The sequence below is a fragment of the Bactrocera oleae genome, chromosome 5, assembly GCF_042242935.1.
Source record: "Bactrocera oleae isolate idBacOlea1 chromosome 5, idBacOlea1, whole genome shotgun sequence".
Taxonomy (NCBI): domain Eukaryota; kingdom Metazoa; phylum Arthropoda; class Insecta; order Diptera; family Tephritidae; genus Bactrocera; species Bactrocera oleae.
This window is the reverse complement of record NC_091539.1, coordinates 43498170-43518050: the sequence shown is the minus strand read 5'-3', so window position 1 is coordinate 43518050 and position 19881 is coordinate 43498170. Positions and strand designations below refer to the sequence as shown.

Below are 19881 nucleotides of genomic sequence, written 5' to 3'. Positions count from 1 at the left end.
TAAGCTGATTTTTTAGCTGATGTTTTCTGCGGCTTAAATTATTCGCCTAAAAATGTAAACCGTGTCTAAATTATGCTACTTTACCCACATATATAAATTTGGATCTTTTGCATTAAAAACTAAACCTACAACTTAAAACAAAAAAGGATACTCTACTAGACATGTTTTCTAGATTTTTTTCATAAAAAATTATTTTATTATAATGCACTTGTGTGACCGCTTAGTGAAACTTTGGCAAAACTTAGTGCAGCCGAAGTTGTAATACCCTAATTTCGTGAAAATATCTCGTCAAATGAATAAGCTTTCCAAATAAGCACTTTATTTAGTTGTTTCGATAAGTGAGCAGTTTTTTCAGGTAAAATGTCATTTGCAAAGTTTCAAATCGATATTTCAAAAACTTTTGCGTATGTATGGAAACTTCGTGGCAAACTTAATATACCCTGTTCAGGGTATAAAAATCAAACTAGAAAATACTAGACACCCAAGTGTATGTACGTACTACTATATACTATACATTGGTACCGAGTTGTTTTTAGCATGATACCCGCTAACACTACTTTTTCACACTCTCTCCACTAACTATTTTGTACTTACACTTGCTCATAAGTAATTATTTGCGTGGAATTGAATTAAAGTAGTTAATATAATATATAAACATACCGACTATTGTTATGTCATACAATTAACAGTAATGAATTGTCATGCCGAAAGAATTTGAAATATGAAAATGAGTGCGGCAAACCGCAGCAACCGCGCCAATTAGGCAATCAGCAATCGCATTCATCAGACAGACCAGCTGCAGCAGCAACTGTGGGAAAGTAATTAGCATTGGTAATTGAAATTTTCAAGTTAGTTCTACGTCTGTAGCATACTTTTCGTCGGTGTCAGGCGGCAATTAACTATGCAGCATTGTTGGGGGCTTGACATTGCACACCTTACACTTGTGCGCTGCTCTCTCGGTTTCTGAAATTTGATAAGCATTTTCAAAACTTCGCCGTCGTTTCATGGCAGCAGTTTAATGTTGTAAAAGACAGTTGCTGACTTTTCATATTGCATACATTTGCATTTATTTGGCGATATCTCTAGCAAGGTTGCATATTTAAACAGGTTGGGGAACTAGTGTGAAGATAGGTATTATCGACTTGCTTAGTGCGATATAACGATGCCATATTTTGTGTAAAAATTGAACCACCAAATACCTCAGGCTATACTTCGCATTTTTCCGAATTCATTGTAACCTTTCCTTTAAACATAAGCAAAAATTTACGCTTGTAAGCAACAAAAGCTACAAGCACTTGTTTTCACCTAAGATTTATATAATTTTTAGTTATATAATCAAAATCGCAATAAATACGTAGCTATATTGACAAACTACTTAGTCATTATTGCACTGACAGTTCTCGTGTAAACAATTTATCCTTTATGAAGCAATACATTGACTGTAAACATTGGTAAAAGCGAAAATGAAAGAGGGATGATAAAAATGAGCTGAGTTTTTTATAGAAATTAAAAATAAAAGTGCCAGTGCGAGCAGAAGTGAAACTTTCCTGTTTGTATCGCAAACATTGAATTCAATAATATGATGTAAAATTTGTAGACATTTTCGCATTAAATTTTTTCGACATTAAAAATAGCTTTTATTCAATATTTCAATTTTTGTATTCTTGAAATGATTTAATTTGTAATAGATAAATGAAGTGCAATAAATATTTCTTTATTAGACGGCATGAATATTAGTTCTAGGAAGCGACGCTGCCAATTTACTAATTTTCGCCGAAATAATTATATACCATCTTCATTCATACAGCGCTGCTTTTGGACCGATGGATTAAAAAAAAAAAAAAATCGAGTAATTTAATTAGAAGCTGCGCATGTGCCGGCATCGCCGATATCGGACCACTAAAGCATTAGCTGTCATATAATCTGAACAATCATGTCCTTATATATGTCCTTGGATGGAAAACGTTTTTATATGACGAGATATCTTCACAAAATTTGCATGGCTTATTGCCCAAGACAATAGCATATAGCATATCCAATAAGTTTTCTAAGATATATTCGGTTAGCCCTCGTAATGAGTGTTTCTGTCTGAGTTTTTGAGACTTTAAATGTTGTAACAGCTGGCAACGTTATAACTTTCTAAAATAAACTATACAACATAAAATAAATAGTCAAAAAAGTCCCAAAACTATAGCTCTTCTCTGCGCGGATTTTATGGTATTTACATTATTTGCCGTAAAAATTTTCAGCAGCCCGAGTAAAGAGTGTTTTCTCGGCATTTACATTACATACGTACATGCAACAAGAGTGTTAAATAATTTTTTTTGTATTTGGATGTCTTCACTCAAATAAGCATAATTTCATTTACTATGGATATTCCTGGAAGATCTAATCTGCCTGCGTATTTTTGATTAACTTAATTTATTTATTATAAATTTTAACATTAAAATAAATTAGTAGGATTTAATTAGGATTAACATTTTACAAAACATTAAATTGTTTTTTGATCGAAGTTATTTCCCACAACCACTTAGTTATACACTCAACTATAGATTTTTCTATACTTTAGTACTTCCAGATTTAAGATGTGTGAATACATATTTACACAATATTTTTATATAAATACTCGTATAGTGAAATGAAAATTTGACATATGATACATTACTAATTATGCGCTAATAGTAAAGTTCTTTCATTTCATCTGCATATATAGCACTATTTAATGACTACCTTCCAAAATTTTTGCGTGAAACTCGAAATACAAATTACCAAAAATTGTTAATTATCGAATACCTATTATTACTTAAATAATCATTACAAAGTATTTGATTACTAGTGTGTAATCATGTTATGTTTATTACTATTAGGTTAAGTAATAAACATCGAATTTTAATATAATGTCTATTTAATAATTAAATATGAGAGACAAAATAATTATTTAAGTAATCATTACAAAGTATTTAATTATTATGTATTCATTACAAATTTTGTTCTTTACATTTATGTTAATTTTTATTTTATAAGTAAATAAACGTGTTAAGATAATTAATTAAGTAATCATTACTAAATATTTCATTACTATTAAAGTAATAGTTAAAGTAATAAAGATGGAATTTGATTTTAATGTTTATTTAATGTAAATATGCGTAACAAACTATTTGTTTTGCTTTGAAGTTTTGAAAAAAAGTTGTTGTTTGAGTACAATGGAAATATATGAGAAAGTAATATAAATCGAATTTTAGTAAAAAAATTTTATCACACAAATCGTAGGCCAAATGAACAACGAAATAAGAAGGTATATATGGCCTATGCCAAAATTCACATGCACACTTACATATATTCACGCAACTTACAAATACTACTTCAATTTCGACCAACAATTTCTTTTTACACAAACGCACTTTACATAAAATCGTGTATTTTTTCAGCCTGCATAACAAAAGTTAAATTGCTAAAATCGATTTGAGTGAAATGTAAACCTTCACCGAGCACTTTGCATGTGGCATTTCATAGCCTTAAATAAAGTTTAAGGTTGTATTGTTTGCCAACTTCCAACAACTTCAACAGTCAAATCAAGTAGTAGCAGAAGTAAAAACAAAAAACGCAAAACAAATTGCAAAAAACGCAAAATAAATTTGCATGTCAAGGAAACGGGCGTAGTGAGCCTATAACCGCCACAAGCGGGCTTAGACTCTACCCGAGTATTGTGGCAAGGCTTTGGGGGTTTTTGGCATTTTCCCTATTGATGTATATTGTTGCGCAATGCAAACCAGTTGTGGTTGCTTTCTTTTTTCATGTTTGGTTTTCTTAATTTTTTTGTTTTTAACCGACTGCAGGTGAGCAGAAAAGTCAATAAAGGAAATTATGCCTTGATTTGGCATAAGAAAGCTGATGATGGAAATCAAATGCAAATTTGAATGAAAAACAAAAAAGGAAGAACAAAATTTGGTCAGACCAACTTATTATATTATAAAATATTATAGCTAACTTCGGTTACACCGAAACTATAATACCACAAATACAAAAGATTCCAAACAATTCCTAAGGGCAGATTTTACCAATAACCCATCACAAATTTCGTTGAGATATTTCTTTATGCAAAGTTTCAGATCGATTTCTTGAAAACTATGGGACTATTTCACGAATATACAGAAGGAAAGACGGACAGTCAGACGGACATGGCTAAATCGATTCAGTTCGTCATGCCCATTATTTATATATACATGTATTAAAGGGTCTCCAACGCTGTCTGCTGGGAATTAAAAATTTAGAGCCAAACTTAATGAACGAAATTTTCGGAATAAACGCAGCCAACTGTACCGAGGTTCTCATATTCTGGTTTTAGGGGCTTAAAGAAGCATATATCTTTTATGACTATTTTGAGAGCAGATTTTCTACGGAAACTTTTAATGCTGAGGTTTTAATCCGATGTATTCATTGATGCTTGAATTATTTATTGTAAAGTCAAAAAATCTAAGAAAAATTAAACATTGTTTTATGGGAAGTTACTGTGGTTGTAGTCCGATTTTACATACAAGTATTTTCAAACTTTACCATACAAAAGTCAAGAAAATTTTAATTTTTCCATGTATTATGCAAAACATATAAGATATCTCGATTTTTACTCAACTTATCACTGGCACGGGCAGTAGAATGGACAGGGTGTGGAGATTAATCTTGATAATATGAATATATAAGTAGTAAGTACTAACTAATCTACTCCATAAATAAATGACTGTACATCAAAAATAAAATAAAATATTAAATAAATTATGTAGATATAAAAATCAATTTCACTCAAAGCCAAAAGCGTATTCTTTGTCTCAGCTGAGATTGAGCAAATACTAATATATTTCAAATAAAAACGAAAGTGCAAAAAAGTATTTGGCAACCAAAACGTTGCATGTCAATGCCGACATAACATAAAACTATGTAGCAAGAACTTTCACCAATAAAGCTCCAATTTGCAAAGTGTACGAAAGGAAATTTAAACCGTGTAATTTTCCACTTTCGCCAAACAACATTGACTTTGACTTTCACTACCACCACAATACAAATAAAAGCATAGAAAAGTTAATTTAAGAAAAAAGACTAAGAAAATCGAAGCACAAATGCCAAAATTATAGCAATTTGGCGAATGGCATGCAACAATGCCAAATGTGTTGAGCAAATAATAACAAAAGCATTATTTTGTATTTTTATCAACAACTTCACATGATTACGCCAACAAATATGACAACAATAACATTATTATTTGTGTGTAACCAACTATGAATTTAAGCGTTATGAAAGCTATGAATATGCGGCGTCAGCGTAAATTAAGGATATTGGAACCTTTTCGCCTAAATATGGTTTACTTCAATGGCCTAAATATAGATAGAAATCATAAATGCAGTGCGATAAAAATCATACGTTGGCAAGGCAATATATGGCGAAGGAACCGACGGCTCATATCACTACTCATTCCCAATCGGTTAATAAATAGTGTGAATAGTCAGCACACATTTCATACAATTAAGCCATTCAGGCGCTAAACAAAACGTTTCAGACCGCTGCACATCAAGGTCATCGAAAAACATGGTTAATTTGTTGTAATCTTATTAGGTCATATTATAGCAAGCTGGGTGTTTGGTAAAATGGCAAACATATTTGAGAAAATATGTACATACATATGTATATGAAAATTTGTCTATCTATTACGGTTGTGTATAATATTTGTGCAATTCACTAACTATATTTAGTCATTTTGTGGTCTAGTTAGTTTATTTATTTGAACAGATATAAGGTATTTTCAATTAGACTCCATATTCCTAATATTCCTGATGTACTTCGATGTAAGCACCCTGTATGTGTTGTTATTTATATAGGTTGTTTTTCAAATGCAAAGAATAAAATTTAATTTTTTTTTTTGTGAAATCATTTTCAATGGTGGGACACAATTTTGGTTAAACGGATACGTAAAGAAATCAAAATGTTGTATTAGGAGCACGACGAGAATCCAGAAGAGACTCCCATGCTTCAGAAAAAATTGAGTGCGGTTTAAGTGCTGAACGCATTATTATTCATAGAAACGGGAAAAGTCAGTTAGTCATTTTTGTTAAATGCTACATTAATAATTCATGTAATTGCAGAGCTGTGCAACAAATTTTACAGTGAGTTCTGTTGAATTAATCACATCGAGAAATACGTTGGTCTACGTTATGTTATTTGCATCCCTTGGACAACTTTTTATAGATCTACATTAAGTCAATTGTCTGGGCTGATAAACCAGTTACCCTACCCCTAACGATATTCATAAATGTGGTCTGCTTTCAAGTACAAGAAATGCTTTTTAATAGCAAAAACTATTATGTTAGCAGCTGCTGATTTGGAGAAAGCAAGCACACCTATAAGATCGAATTTATCTTTCGTCAAAAGAAACGTGGAAGCTATATAAAATAAAGCTCGAAATTGTATGTTTTTTCTAGTTGACATCTTCATCGAAAAAATCGTTCAATAATGCATTTTTGGATATGTTTTAACAGCAATTACTGAAAAATTGCTCACAAAATACTTGTTAGTTATTGCTAGTTATTTCTATTCATCAATAATTTTGGGCACAAAGTTTTGTGCTGTTGTAAATACATACATCCGGACGGCCGATGTCTGTCATAGAGCTCTGTGGTCCAAAGTAGATAGCCATATGTATCTTATGACATTCAGTATATTCTTGTATATCTTACCACCTATTTCTTCATTTCCGCTTACTTAAATTAAATTTTTTATTTAAAAGTATTAAGTTGAAGTTGTCGGGTGCGTGAGATTAATATAGATCAGTTTTATGAACTACCCTGAGTTAAAGTGTTGTAACGGACACATTGTCTAGGAGATTTTTATTCTTACTCTATCATATCGCGAATATTTTTTTATTTGGACCATTAATAGTTGAAATGGTAATTTTAATAGCTTCGGACAGTTTTAATCAGAGTCTATAGTTTTGATAATGCAAATATCCAAAACTTAGACTCTGATATATATGATGTTTATTGTCCTCAAACTTGATAACTTCAGATTAAACTCATTTTAAAAACTGTTTTTATATCTTAGTTATAAAATAAATAATCTTCCAATATTTTTTATAAGAAATCTATACAAATATTGCAATTTCGATTAGTAACTTTTTCTATACAAGTAATTTTCTTTACACAGTTCGATTTGAAAAATAATTTTATCAGAATTCCAGTACAAAAAATCTCAATCAGCTAAATTTTACTCCTTCGACCACACTATATAATTTCGTTTATTTTCTGGAACTATTTGGTGAGTATATACATGCGTAGATTGTTCTCAAAAATTTTATTACACAACTACCATAACTTTTATTTAAATTACCAAATTCTGTTTCCTATATACACCTTTACAACTTATACAGCTCTGTTGAACTGCCGGATTTCGAGAAGAAGTCTTTTATCTCCAATAAACACTGAAATATTTCATAGTCTTTACTGAAAAGAACCTCATCAGTAATTTGTATCGAACTTAGGGTAGGCTGAGTGAAATGTACACACTCAAAATATTTGTTTACCATGTTTACCTTCAGCTGATTCAACCAAAAAAGTGTTTACATCAAAATAAAAGTTTGTATGTATCAGAAAATCGTAATATGTACGTCTAACTGGTCCATTAACATATTCTTTGAAACATTAATAAAACCACAAAGTTGTGTAAGCGATTTTTATTTCGAGAAAAGAAGTGGATATTAATGATTTTCTGCCATGAAACGCTTCATAAATGTTGACTACCACAACTGACTGCCGTTCAATAATGATTGATGATATAATACTACATAGCTGTTAACTGCTTGCTGCTAGCTTACAGATTGTTTATTTATTTATTCACATACTTCCATCGATTTATTTGAAAATTATATTAGTTGATGTTTTCGTTACTCTTACTTGAAAAGGAGAAGAGAAATACTCACAAAATATTCAGTAATGAGAAAACTACCATTACAGTGTAATTGCTAAAGTGCGATCTGAGTTAGATTATTCTGATTAAGTATATATACTATAAATAAAAACTGTCGTTGTTACATACAAATATTATGTATTCCTTTTTTGACATGTCGAAATTCCTATAGGTTTTGGAGAAGTCGTTCATACTAACGACCTCGATGTTGACAAGAACAATGTTTTATTTATGCAACTAGATATTATGTAAGGTTGTAGATTTCGTATTTAATGGATTTTCTGATGTTGTCATCATCGTTCGTAGGTATTGTTATTTTCGGTTTATTTTTCTTTCTTTGTTTAGTAGTATTCGGTACTTAAATTGGCCTCTCCGAAATTTAGCAATCCTTTTACAAATTTCTCTCTCGCTTTTCGCAGAGTACGGATAACATGAATCAATCATTCTCTCTCAGCTCTTTTCACCAAATAGTAGTGTTTTACTTACAAAATTCTTTCTTATAATTTTTCTTTTTATAAATTTCCAAACTTTTCTAATTCAAATATCTTATGAACCAATTGTGCGACTGGGAAATTTATTTGCGTATCTTTTGAAAGTTGGGTCTAACTACAAAATATAGCGATGGAATTCTGGTGGTACCCGCTCAAAGAAACTATGGGAATGATTTCACAGACAGTTCAATATAAAAGGTTAAAATTTTCTATACTAAGAGTATATGGATACAATTATGAAATGTCAAGGTTGGATAAATCTACCACCTATTTTATTCTTCGTAGATACATATTTACTCAAACCAACTTAGCGAACATTGGGTTAAGACAAATAAAATGCAGGGCTTTTGATAATGGTAACTACTATTAAATTGAATAGCTCAGGAGGACTTTTTCCGTATGCAGAGTCATCTATTGTTTCAATAATACTTTCATAAATAAGTTAAACGACTTTGGATCAGGTAAAATGATTCGGGTAGTTCTTTGCCTCTATAACCATCACATCACATATCCCAAGTAGAAGTTCAATATAATTTATTCGAGCAAATTTTAGAATAATATTCTGACAGGTTGCATTAGTAAGATCATCTACTTGTACGACGTTTTTAATTAAAACTTTCAATATTAAGGTCACGAGTTCAATTTTTTCGTAACATTAATAGAAGTTATCACCATTAAACTGTGTTGAAATTTTATTCCATCCACAGTTTATAACGATTGGTGGAAATATTTTAGAAATAAATAATTTCTTTTTGAGCTTCGAATTTTGACTTTAAAGGAAAACAGCAAAAACCTTAATGACGTTCCCTTTCTTTAATTCCTCAATTAATGTTTTTTTTTTGCCTTCATATAACCATTTTTACAGAAACTTTGGAGTTTTCTGCAGTTTTAATATCTCCTTAATCTATCCTAATTGCCAATGCGTTAACTACTACATATAATTGCAATTGTCTGCTTTTGTTATTTTACAAATATACACACAATCGCGTGTATGCTTCAACGTTTTTGCTACCAAATATAATTAGACCCAAATTACACACTCTCGTAATCGAGAGAGGCTAATATAAATATTTATTCTTTGTAATGCCACAAATCTAAAGGGTTTGATTAATTCAACACCTCATTGCTACGCTATCGAATTACAATCAGATACTGAGACATAAATAAAACTCAAATCAATTGACGGACAAACAAACAGCTGGTCTTAACATGCAACATTTCGTTGAGTTTGGTTTTAACACGCTCCGATACATTACGAATATTGAAAGAAAATGAATACTGAACGCTACAATAGACGAAAACGCCACAAAATAAATGACAGCGACCTTAATAATACGAAAGCGCAATAGACTGGTTGTTAAGTACACAAAAAGTTGTTGAAATATAAAAAAGTAGCAATGTTCAATGAAGTGAAGCACAAAATTATGCTTTAGGGAACCGGCAAACAAAATAAATAAATTAATGGCGGATAGTGACATAATGTTTGAGGAGGTTATTTCAAAAGCTATGTACTTAATGTATGTAGAAAGAAATCAAGAGTATTATTAATGGAATGGTATTTTTATTTAACATAACTGCCAAAGAACTCTACAATTCACTTACATTTTTAGTTTTTGTTTGACTACAATGTTGACATCTGTCGAAACAGTATATTAATGACCAATACAAACATTAGCGAAAATGTTAAGGAAAAGTGTGTGATATTTTAAAGTTATAGCCAAGATGTTTAAAAAGTGTGCAATAGCCGTGTTCGATTCGACTTCGACACTCTTGTCAATCATATTTGTTGCTTGGAATTCATTAGAAGAGATTGTGTGGATATCTCATTAAAGTGGTATTACCATTTGGTACTCTATTTTATATACCTATTTATCTATTATACTTGTACTGTTTGGATCCACTCTCTAGTGTTAGGAAAATTGAAGGCTGCTAAGGTATACCTTCGAGTACATTAGCCGAAAACTAAAGCAAATCTCCTCATATGGGGAGTAAGTAAATTATGTGATGTACTACCAAAAGTTGTTCTCTATATCCTTAAATTTTTCTTGTTTCGATTTGATAACTCATGAGAAATAAAAGCTAAAGAATTAAGTTAGCTGTGGTTCACTAAGATTTTTTAAAATAAGTTTTTGCTTTAACTTTTTAAAAATATTTGCCCTACGTTGAGATTTTCTGCGTATTATTACGAAAGATATGTCATTGTCATTGAAATAATCGAAGTTTTATGTTTTATGGCTCGCAAGAAGCCATAAGCTCAGCTGTCTTGATAAAGATTTGGTTATACACTAGCTTTTAGCTTTAGAAGAAAGTCGAATGAATACTCCTTTCTTAATTCCTGTTTTAATCTAAAGTGAAGTTGATTATTACCTGACAAATTGGTCTAAAAAGATCGTGTGGGAATTTTAAGTCGAACGGTCCAGCCGTTTCGGAACTATATTCCAGATTAATTTCAAATATATTAATATGTACAATCGATATATTTATATGCAAAACAAAAAATTGTGTTTTTATAATATATAAGTGGATAGAACTCTTAAAGACTTATAATCGGAAAATGGGACTTTTTCTGATCAGATTATTCTAGACTGGAAATCTTATTTTATTTTGAACGATACTATAGAATTGATATTGTAATTTTGCATCATGATGAAAACAAGACCCTAGTCTTTTTTGCAATATGGTTTAACTTATTTTAATATCTTTTCTCAGTTTTACTTCTGATCCCCTGCTTGATTGAGCAAATAAAACAAGTAGAATATTTCTTGCGGACTGTAAGGCACATAGCCACCTAATTGGTCATGGTTAATTACCTGATTCGAGGAAAGAGCTGCCCATCACTATCCAATTTTTTAAATAAAGGTATGGATTGTGCGCAGATCAAATTCAAATAAATCCATAAAACACTAATTCAAAACAGCATACAAGGGATTAAGTACCGGTATAGACACGCCCTTTTAATGCAATAAAATACGCAGATGCCTGCTTGCCACTTCTCAAAACTGGGTCGTCAGACTAATGATAACATTGCCGTATCGAATAGAATAAGTAAATAACTTTATTTGGAGTTGAGAGACCTTTCTTATTTCTGTGTTCCATGTAATACTTCTGATAAGACATTGAGTCACTCACCAGCTTCGTCTGCGTTTGTACTGCTCGAATAAATCAATAACTACTTTTTTATATAATTTGGCGCAGCGAGCGTCTGCTATGAAACACACACGGTGTTTTTTCGTGTTCAAAAGTTTTTCGCGATATCCTCTTATGTTCCATTCGCATGGCATCGATAAATGTTCTCATTCTCATGTAATTGCTTATGTAAGCGATAGCCAAAAAAAAAAAGCAACAAAGAGAGCAATCCTACATAGGACTACATGTACAATCGATTTAACGCACACACATACACCGACCCAAGCTCACAGAGGAATGCGTTTAATCGCTGGGCATAGAGCGCATATCACCTTCTCTGACACCGACCACCCTTATAGCGCCACTAATGCCCACGCACAACTACACAATGAAGGCGTTTAGTATATAAATATTGCAAACATGCATTACAGCGCTAAGCCATACACCACAGAAACGTTTAGGTGCGTGTGTGTGCCTGTACACTGTGTGTTTATGCTTTGATGGCGTTTTAATTTGCCACCGCCAACTGCCGTTATTCCATACAACTATTTACTCAAATTTGTTTGTTTGCTTGTTTATCTGCGCCTTCCGCCTCTGCACATATTTGCTTTATTACTGATTTCAGTTGTTGTTGTTTTGTTTAGTGTTTTTCTTTTCGATCTGATAGCAAATGTGACTAATGGGCCGCCGTCGTTATTATGGCAGCTGTAGCGGCAAATCAGATTGCAGCAAATTTGTTTGTGTACTAATCGATTTTGATCGCATAAATTTTATTTATATTGCCAATTAAATACAAATATCCTTTGGCTCTTGGCAAAATATTTAACGGCTTTGTTATTAAATTTGATGATATTGAATTTCGAACGGGAAGGTGCGATTGAAATAGAAATAATTTACCTAATTAAAGCATATTGATTCATGCCCAAGAGAGGTGTTAGTTGCTTTTAAGCAAATATACTGGAAATTCAAATTGAAATTGATAACACGAATAATGAAAATTAGTGGGTGCGAATAATTTTTGTTACTAAATAATGGAAAAGTTAGATAATAGTCCGCTCAAATTAAACATAAAATAAGAGCGAAGTTGCATAAGTTTACAAAAAGTTGAAAACTAGTGAATATGTTAAAAACTTGATTGAAAATAAAATACTAAAACTCTGTGGAAAAAAATACTCAAGGTCAAAGGTCAAAAAATATGTTTTGACATTTTCATTGAAACGATAAGTTGTATCAAAAAATTACTTTAAACGAAAATTGAAAATCATAAAGTTATCTATAAACAAGTAAGGGGGAGCGAAGTTTGAGTGTAACCGAAAATAGTATACTCCCGCAAGAGAAATAGCTTAAGGTGTTGCAAAACTTTATATTAAATAAAAGATGTTACAAATCAATTCAACATGCATTATTCGAAGAAACTCAATAAATCATAATCAAATTTGGTATCTTGTTAACCTATATTATATGTCATAGACTCACTAAATTTCATTGCTAAATTTTGCTTCATGTCTTAGATATTTATATTAAAATCGACCTAGTTAAGTCTCAACTGAACTCATTATATCATGTGTATGAGGTTTGAACCAAGGTCTAGACAAATTCCCTTTATATTCAGCGCATAATCCACATAGTTTTTAAGAAAGTTTTAACACTTCCTTTCTTAAAAATATCATACATTTTGACGAACATAAACGGTTTAAAGTCAAGTGGAAAGTCGGAAAATAAACTTTACCTTCCCTAGTCTATTATATCGAGTGCGAGTACCTTCGTTCCAGTTATGAGGTAACTATCATTAATATAATATAGATTTGTGTCAAAAATAAATCGGTCTATACCTGTCTTTACACTATATAACCAATATTAAGATTCCAAACCTATGGTTGCCTTTATACCATATATTTGTGAAAAGAACATGTAAATAAGTTTTAGCAACAATTTAGCTACCAAAAGGTATGATATCGGTCTAAACCCTTTCCATCACCATTCGCAATGCGACAATCTCTGATAGATACCAGATCCGCTGAATTTATAAGAAAATATTTTCAATACCAAGTAAGGTATCTTAATAAAGCAAAGTGGGATACGATATCAGTGTGCTTATCAGCCGATCCATAATCTATGTAAATTTTTATTAGGTCAGTGTTGCTTTGCCTTTTAAATAAGAGTAGTTGGTAGTTTCACAATATTCTTTCACACGAGGGAGTTAAATGTTTTATAAGTGAGGAATCTATAAGAAATTTCGTAACCCTTGGTCGATATTGATGCTGGAGGTGCAATGGATATATGTTTGAGATGCCGAGAAAATACAATAGACAGATTTTCATAATAATATATTATTTATATATTTTCTGCAAATAAAAATAAATCAAATTAATATTAGATTAAAACTAAAACATTGCTTCCAACTTGATTTGTCTTCTAAATGCATTTGACCATCTGTACACATTATATAAGTGTGTACGCAAGTATTTATTAAAAAGTATTTTATATTCGTCATTCATTCATGCACATAAAAGTGTGGATATAAAATAGTTATCTTCACGGCACATAATACTCATAACGCTCAAGTGTTAAATGTGCTCGAAAGTGTATTATTTCAATGAATGCAATTCACGACGTAGTAATCCAACCTCATAAGCCAGAACGCAACTTTGCACGTCCAACTACACACACACACACATACAAATAAGACTGTACTTCCTTACGAGTATATGCTCAGCATATAGATAATGTTTGCTGCTGTCGGTCGATATTATAAGTAAGTGAAACTTCCTTGATACTTTGCGCACGCACACACGCACGTACATAATACACACATAGATATATGAAAGTTTCGCCATTGAATGGAAAACATTTTGTGTGCAAAATTTTATGTTTACGGTTGAGTTAATGTTTCCACACATAGGCACACTCACACACTAACATACGAGTGTGTTGCAAATCTTATATCTAAATCGCACAATGGTGCACACATCAATAAGCAAAGTTATATTTACGATGCACTACATATTTTCAAGTTGCGAAAGTCAACATAAAATCGGTCATAAATTGAACAAAGCTGCGAAGAGACAAATTTCAAAGTGAAAACGTCAATTGCGCTTACACTTTGATGAGAGTAATCCCAGCGAGCAAAAATTGAACAGAGCTCTTTTTACGATTTGGGTTTATTGTTTGAAGTTTGAATATGAGGAACTAAAGGAGCCATTTTAAATCGTTTAAAAGCAACCAAATACATTCAGAAGCAAGGAAATTCAGTGTCATAAGAATTGAAGCTCAGCGACTATGAACGACGATTTTTCATGTCAGAAATGCCGCATGAACGTTAGAAAAAGAAGTCGGTTGGTCATCAGTTTGTGACTGGTGATGAAAAAAAATCTAATACGATACCTCAGACGCAAAAAATCATAAGTGAATCCTGGCCAACCGGCCAAATAAATGACAAAGCGGAATAATCATGACACCAAGGTAATACGCTGTATTTGGTGGGATCAAAAGGGCGTGCTGTATTATAAGCTTCTCAAACTGGGTAAAACCATTAACGGGGAACGCTACCGACAACAACTCATCCAATTGGAGCGAACGGTTGCCAAAAAACACCAGGAATTTGCGACTAGACACGAGGCAATAATTTTCGTTTTAAATAATATGTATGATTTAGCAATCAACGTTTATACGAATGATTTGTGGAAGTTTTTCAACTCGGTATACTTTTTGTTTTACAATATTTATTTTAATCTCTTTATTGCTTCTGCGTTATAGGTAACGGTTTAGATATTTAACTGTCCACTGTCAACAGAGGATCTAACACTTAAATTTCCTTAACTCGATTGGTAATTTTTATACCGATAATGCTGCATTTAGATGAAGTCAATGCTTCAAAGTGACCAAGGTATGAAGCAAAATTTTCCGAAATATCATTAAATTGAGGTTTTTCAAAGTTAGAATGCATTGCATTGGTAGTGAAACTGAAGAAATGAATGACATATGCATAATTAAAATAATATTTTAGAATACTAATTAACCAAGGCATTCATAAAAGATGAAAAAGTCAATTAAGACCGCGATATTATTTGCAAAATCAGTAATGATACCTGTTTCTAGCTACCAAAGACTTCAGATTGATTAGTAGACATTTTGAAATAAAAAGGTAAGAGAGAGATTGAGGATGCGAAAGTTAGAGGTTTTTATGAGCATATTTGGAATATTAGAAACATTTTTTATTGAACAAAATTCAGAATTATTTAAAGATGGAGAGAATATTTAGATGTTATGAAACTGACAACTGATTATTATATTTCTGGTAAATAAGTACTAAGTGAATTTTGAAAATAAAATAACGGTTAAATATTTAGCATTATTAGCACTCTCTAACAGGTAATACCGCTCCTAAATGCCCTAAAAAGATTTTGGATTTCAAAAGTTTTAATTAGCTTTACCTTAAACCTAATCTAATCGATTTAAAATCTTTAATCGTCGAGAACATTTTAGAACATCCATGTAAAGTAAAAAGTTGCAAAATAATAACTAAATTAATCTAAAATATTCCTTCGCGATACTTCAGAGTAAGAAATAATGACATAAATGGAAAAGAGATAAACATTTATAAATAATAATTAAAAACTTTTTGTTTAATTTCAAACCATTCAAATAAGAGCTTTAATACTTAGAAAACCGCTCCACAGAACCAATAGAGATCTTAAGACGAAATTTAGAGGGTGTTCTTGTGAGATAGATATAAAATCTCAAAACTCGTTATTAACAATAGTGCAATAAAAGAATGGAATTTTTAACACCCTCTATTTTTCCTTACATTCGTGTAAGCATTTACAAATCTCCATTTCTTCAAGGAACTTAAGTCGGGCATGGCAGCTTGTGTTCACTGGGTGATAATAGTGAAGTTGTACAATCACATTATACTTAATTCAATGTTGGCAGCATGTTAAAGTGCATAAAAACACTAGCGAATGCTCACTTCTATCCAATGCATATAAAATATATTCTATACTTTATCTATCTGCCCATACTTATTCATATGCATTTGCATATGATCCCATGCGTTTTCATGCGTGAAATGTGCATCATACAATCATGACTTGACAAACACATTGGCGTGACAGCGTCACACGACTACAACACTAGAGTGGAAGAGTTCATAGTGTTGCTCTTGTGGCCCGTTAAAAGCAAATGATTGCCACACATCCTCGTCCAGACGCAGTGAATAGCGCATAAATCATATTTACGGTTTTGTTTTTGACATTTGAATTTGTTGGATTGAATTATTTTCCGGCACGCTCAACAACGCGAATGAATGGCGCTGATTCCTCGCAGCCACATTTAAATAATTTGCATGTATATATGTAAATTTTTAGTAGTTGTAGTTGTAATAGTTTTATTCAAATTACTGTGGATATAATGCAAACAAATAAAATTCGCAGCGATAAGTTCGTTTCAAGTGTCGCGTTTAATTAGTGTCACTATTCAAGTTAGTCGAGTGAATGCTATTCGGTTCACTAGAATTATATACTGGTATATACAGATAGATGTGTGAATGTAAATATATACATTTTAAATGTTCTGTAATGCGCAAATATTTAATTAGATATTTTTATCTGAATTATTGAATTTTATGCATTGAAAAGTTTGGGGGATTAAAAGGTGTTGCACTATCGAGGTCACTGCATCGAGTGCAGTTCATTCACATGCATACATTTAGTACTCATGTATATAAAAATATGAATTTAAATTGAACCGGTGTGTGTAAAATATTTAAATTTATTTTGTATATTTATACTGTCATTAAATTTATGCAAATATACAGTTTTATTATATCAGTAAATTGTTCGCTAAGTATTTACTTTTAGGTATGCACTACCCAGTTTTATAACAGTAGCTTTTTGCTCCTTTTTAGTGCAAATTGTTATGCTAATTCAACAAAATACGTTTAAAGCCGAGTTAACACGAGTTTACAAATATAATGGAAAAATGTTTAGCTAAAGTGATAATAGTATATCACTAAAAATGACATAAGTGACAAAAAACTATTATTTTGAATTGTGGGGACATTTCGCACTAACTAGATTGACAAGCACAACTTTTATTTCGTTCTCGCCTGATTTTTGCGACAACTACTTTGGAAAAGTAAATAAAGCCGTATAATATCTGCACATAACGGCGATTAGTTTAAATATTCTGTGTCCAAGTTATATATAGAGAAAACATGTGATTTATTATTAATTTTTTCATTTCAAACTATACAGTTATTTCTAAATAGATCCAAACAACTTTGGAAACTTATAAACTTATTTAGTTAACAATAATAATTTTGACATAAGAAACAATTTTTGTAATAAGCTATTTACTTGTTGGAATGTTATATAAAGCCGAAATTGTGTGGACTGTAATAATAACTGTGGCTTTGTCATGCCAATGCTGATGTACTTACTATTATATACACATGTACACATTCATTATTTTCTACAGGGCGTATACGCAACTTTTTTCTTCTGATGAGTATTTTAAAATTGCTGCATCATGTAAATAGAAGTAAAATGTTAAAAATTAAGAAAATATTGATGCTCTGTGCTATTATACTTCTTTTAGTACAAAAACATTATAATATGTTTTACTAAGCGTCAAATTAAGCAATAACGAATGACCTGCTTTTGGGCCAACAATTGCTCGGCATAGTTTTGGAACAGAGCAAAGGAAGTCAAATGAAAAAGATGTTAATATTTACTACCAATGAAGGTAATATTGGAATTATATGAAAAATATGATCTTCAGTAAATTTCCATAACAGTGGTTTTAGAATATGAAAACCAGTACGCTTAATGTGCTACATTCTACTCTTAAGAAAAACCAATATTTAATATTTACTAATTAATGAATGCATTAAACTGTTGAAATGATATTTGACTTATGGAAATATTTTAGTATCTCCACCACAGAGGCTGCGTGCATAATATCATATGCCAAAATTTTCAAATGAAATTGAGGAACATTGCGTGGTATATGCATAATTTTAAGGCACAATATCAAAATGAATATGCATAAATTAAGGAATCATGCAAGTGAAACATAGTACTTGACTTCTCTGCTATCTTATGCATAATACAGGGGCGTTTGACATGTTTCAGCTGCTTATGCCACAGCAAGCACTTAGGGCAACATTGACAGGTCAAACCGTAAACCAATAAATCATGCATTAACACAACACCAGCACTGACAGCAGCAACAGTTGTTAGAAAGCAAATGACTGCGGAAACACTTTGATAATGGAAAAGCAGTACGCATACACACATGCACTCACGCACTTGTGTTATTATGCGTGTACAAGCGGCATATGTAGGGTAGATACATTGTACATTAATGGGATGTTGCACAAAGCTGATATGGAGGTGGATACGCAGTACACAGCTAACATATTACTGGTGTTGTTGCCTTTGACGCTGCTGCAAACAATTCACAAGCAGCTGAGAGATCTAACGCTGGCAATAAGTGGTTTATCTGCCAGCAAAGTATCAATTATGTTGTGCTCGACAAACAACAAGCATCATACATGAAAAAGCTACAACAAAAAGTCGCAAAACTCGCCTGCGTACATAATGCTGTGTGCAACAGTGAATGGGGCGAATTTGTAGTCAAATCGAGCGCTCAACTGGGGTAAGCACACTTTATCGGCGTTGGAATGCACAGTTATAATGAGCGTACATAGAGGCGCCACAGCGTGGTAATAAGAAGGGTACATAATGTGTGTTTATTGTTAATGTTGCACGTATGCTCACTTTTATTAATTGTAATTACGGTAATTAGTAGAATTCATGTGCGAAGCGACTACAGTAATCGGTAGGCAATGCGTATCTTCTGACTAGTGTGAGTACTTAGGGAAAATAATTATCTTGACAACGTAGTTGTTTTCAAATCAGAATTGGATTTTGTCATAAAATAGTCGGGTTTTTAAAGAAATAATAGAGAAATAATTATAAGTGCAACGATCAACCAACAGTGAAAATTGCTACAAGTATTAAAAACTTAAAAGTATTCAGTATTGTAGTTAATTCAAAAAAGTCATCGCAAAGTTTTGAATAGATAGGTACCTAAATTTTTTTCTAAAAATCTGACATTTTAGTCAAATTCAGAGATCATATTTCTCAAAAAATATTGTGCCTGTGTGTTAGGTTAGGTTAGGTTAAGAGGTCGATAATAGACCCTCGATAAGGCATATGAGCCTATAACAAATTGATGTTTCAACATCAGTCTGGAAAGGGCTGGACAATTGAGGTTAAAGTGCTGGAAGTTTCCACCTGACCCTTGTCCATTC

At 31.8% G+C, this 19881-nt stretch overlaps 1 protein-coding gene across 2 annotated transcripts in view; it reads right to left on the bottom strand.

The window, feature by feature from the left end:
* Positions 1 to 19881, bottom strand: part of Hk (potassium voltage-gated channel subfamily A regulatory beta subunit hyperkinetic) — a 118161-nt gene that overhangs the window by 32464 nt on the left and 65816 nt on the right. The gene's annotated exons all lie outside the window — the stretch shown is intronic.